Below are 3,967 nucleotides of genomic sequence, written 5' to 3' on the forward strand. Positions count from 1 at the left end.
CCCTCTGAGGCGCCTGTGGAGCATCCTCCCTGCCTCCTCCAGCCTCCGGTGGTTGCCGGCCGCCCTCGGGGCTCCTTGTCTTACAGCGCCATGCCCCCGATCTCCGCCTCCGCCTTCACGCGGTGCTCTCCCTGTGTGTCTGTGCGTCTCTGTTTTCTCCTATAAGGACACCAGTCACCGGAGTAGAGCCCACGCTAATCCAGATGACCTCCTCGTAACCTACTAATGACATCGGCAAGGGCCCTGCTTCCAAATAAAGTCAAATTCACAGGTGCCGGCGTTACGACTTGAGCCTATCTTTTTGGGCGACATAATTCAACCCACGACACCTGCCTTGGACAATGACAGAGGATCAGAGGAGTCAGGGTCTCCAGAGAGGGGCCTCCTCTCCCGGGGGAGGGGGGTGGAGCTGAGGCCCAGAGAGGGGAAAGGAGTGGTCCAAGCTTACGAAACCAGTCAGTGGCAGACTCTCGACAGTCTCGTCAAACTGCCAGGCTGGTGAGGACAGAAATCCTAGAGCTCGCTGCACTGTCTCAGCATCCGGCGCATGCCTGGGGTATAATTGGTGCTCAGTAATATTAACTGAATAAATGAATAGAAATCAGGTCCGTGACTCTCAGTGTCCTTTTCACTGTCCTGGGGCTGTTGGCCTCGTGCTGTAACAGGTGTATTAATTACTGTGATTTCACATAAAAATCTATTTCCTGCTAGCCTGACTGTCTAATGCACACGTCCCACTGGGGGAAATGCCACACGATGACCCAGGGACCCAGGATCCCTCAGCTCTGGGTTCCACCATCTCCTGGGAGAGGGGTCAGAAAACTTTCTCTGTGACGGATAGATGGTAAATATTTTTGGGTAAATGAGCCATTGTCCCTGTCCAGCTACTCGAGCCTGTGTTGTGACCCTATAAAATGGGGAGCAAAAGGCTGGCCCTGTGTGCCCACACGAGGGAGACACGGAGAGACATGGAGACGATTTAGACAAATAAAATGACAGTCCACCCGCAGGGCGTGTGGCCGCATTCGCCTCCCAGCTCCCAGGAGGCTGGACCCAAAGGCCAGTCTGGAGAAGGATACCACCTGTCTGTGTGGGCTTCCGCCTTCCAACATCCCCAACAGCATCTTGATCTTAGACACCATGGCAGCCAGACTCCACGATGGCCTCCCATGATGCCCCCTCCCGGGATGTGTAGCCTTGTGTAGTCCCCTCCCACGCTGTGGCAGTGTTGCTCTGGGTGACCATTAGAATGTGGCGGAAGTGACAGTGTCTGACTTCCGAGGCATCACCACTTCGGCCTTGTTCTCCGGGTCCCTGGCTCTGGGGGAAGCTGGCCGCCATGTTGTAAGGACACCCAAGCAGCCGTATGGAAAGATCCACACGTCAAGGAACGGGGACCGCCCCCCCCCGCCAGCAGCTGTGTGAGTGAAGCACCCTGGAGGTGTGGCCTCCAGCCCCATTCAAGCCTTCAGATGAGACTGTAGCCCCAACATCATGAGAGACCTTGAGCCAGAAGCATCCAGCTGAGCTTCTCCCACATTCCCAAGGACAGCTATTGTGTGAGATAAGAAACGTTCATTGCTATTTTCTTTCTTTCTTTCTTTTTTTTTTGAGGAAGATTAGCCCTGAGCTAAGTGCTGCCAGTCCTCCTCTTTTTGCTGAGGAAGACTGGCCCTGAGCTAACATCCGTGCCCATCTTCCTCTACTTTATAGGTGGGACACCTACCACAGCATGGCTTGCCAAGCGGTGCCATGTCCGCACCCGGGATCCGAACCGGCGAACCCCGGCCCACCGAAGCGGAATGTGCAAACTTAACCTCTGCACCACCGGGCCGGCCCCTTCTTGCTATTTTCAGCCTTGAAGTGTTGGGGTAGTGTGTTGTGTGACCACAGATAACTCACAGAGACTCCTCTCCATTTACTGAACGTGTAAATCAGAATGCTTTACAACCTGATGTGGTTTCCTCATCACAGAAATCCTGAAGGCGGATATGACGGTCTCCATTTCACAGATGAAGAGACTGAGGTTCAGAGAGGAGCAATGACTTGTCAAATCCCACAGCCGGGCAGGGGCACAGAGCCACGCTTCAAACCCAGATCTGTCAGCTCCCAAACCTCCTTGCCTTATGCTCTGCTCGCTTCGTCTTCACCTGCTTTGGGAGCTGAGGGTGCTGCCCACCTACAGAGGTCACTGCCGGAGGTCAGCCTGGGTTTCTGTTGAGATGGTTCAGTGGCACAGAGAATTCTTTAGAGCAACAACAAATACAAGAACAACAATTCACATTTTGTATTTGTTTCCCAGGCCGCCCTAACAAACCACAGCAAACCTAGAGGCTTAGAACAGAAATGACGGATTCTCTCCCAGTTCTGGAAGGCGGAGTCTGAAATCAGGACGTCGCAGGGCCTCCCTCCCTCCGGAGGATCCGGGGGAGGGTCCTTCCTGAATCCCTCAGCTTCTGGGGGGCTCCAGGCGTCCCTGGGCTGCGGCCGCATCCCTCCGGCCTCTGCCTCCATCTTCACATGGCTTTCTCTCCTTCTCTCTCTGCCTCCTCCATTTCTGTCTCTTTTAAGGACACCTGTCCTCAGATTAGGGCCCCCCAAAATCCAGGATGATCTCATCTTGATTCTTACCTTAATCACATCTGCAAAGACCCTCATTCCAAATAAGGTCACATTTTGAGGTTCCAGGTGGACATGAATTTTGGGGGGGAACACTTCAACCCACTACTCATTTCTTCGGTGTTTTGTGGTTCATAAAATGCCGGCGCTTCCCAGCACATCTGCAAGGTGGGCTCGAGGACTGGTTGAAACCGGCAGGTTAAGATGGATCGGGGAGGTGGGGGGGGATCTGCCCCCAGGTCTCTCAGGCAGCAGTGGGTGGAGTGCGACCCCACGGCCACCTCTGCGCTCCGGTCCACGCCGCGGCCGGTGGACAGGGCGCCGGCCTTCCCTGCAGCCGCAGGAGCTCAGGCAGCAGGTGGCTGCCCCGAGGGCCTCGCCAGGTGGGCCCCGGGGCCACGGAGGCTGCTAATGATCGGGCGCTCTGCTCGCTGCGCGCTCTGATGCTCCATGAAAGGCAGGTCGGGACTTAATGATTACAGGGAAAGTTCACCTGGCTTTGCCTTTGAAACGCACAAAGGCTGCTCAGGTGACGGGCTCGGGCTGGCGCGTTTGAAGTGGCCGTCCTTCTGGGAACATCTGGCAGCCTGTGCCGCCCGCACTACAAACACGCCGGGCACAGCTGGCCCTCAAAGGCTGCCCGGGCCAAACGTTGGGGCCGGGTTCTGCTTTTTTCTTTGGTTTCGACTCGTCCCAAACTCCGGGATGCTCACTTTGCCTTGCTTTGGTGGGTGGCTGGGTGAAGGGGGGCTCTTTCTTTTAATTTTTCTCCCAGCCCGACTTCAGAGAACGTGAACACTAAACAACCAGTGTTGCCTCATTAATTCAGGATTAGTGCTGAGCCAAGCGATTACTGCGGATTCTCGCGATGGTGAAAAAACATACACAGTGGAGACCAGAGAGATGCCCAGATGGGAGCCCCGTTGCAGGAGTCCAGGCAGTATTTTAAGAATCAGCAACTTCCCGTTTTTCTAATCAGTCATGCATTCAACAAGTTCTTATCAAGCACTTACTGTGTTCCAGGTGTTGGGGGGACAGCACGTGCAAAGGCCCAGGGGTGGAAAGAGCCTGGAGCCTTGGAGAGCCAGCCTGAAAGAACAACGTGGCTGGAGGGTGGTGAGCAAGGGGGAGCAGGTGTGACAGGGAGTCAGAGAACATGGTAGGAGTCCGATCCTACAGGGCATGTGGGTCTTGTTCTGTGCATTGGGCAACCCTGGAGTTTGGGGCTGGGGAGTGACTAAGGTTTTCAGGGTGTTACTGGTGAGTGTCTAGTTTCTCGGATGGCTTTCCCGGAAAGCACCATCAGGCGGGGAGCTCCTCGCAGGGCCTGCCTCGGACTCTCGTCTGA

This window comes from Equus asinus, chromosome 17 (genome assembly GCF_041296235.1).
Source record: "Equus asinus isolate D_3611 breed Donkey chromosome 17, EquAss-T2T_v2, whole genome shotgun sequence".
Lineage (NCBI taxonomy): Eukaryota > Metazoa > Chordata > Mammalia > Perissodactyla > Equidae > Equus > Equus asinus.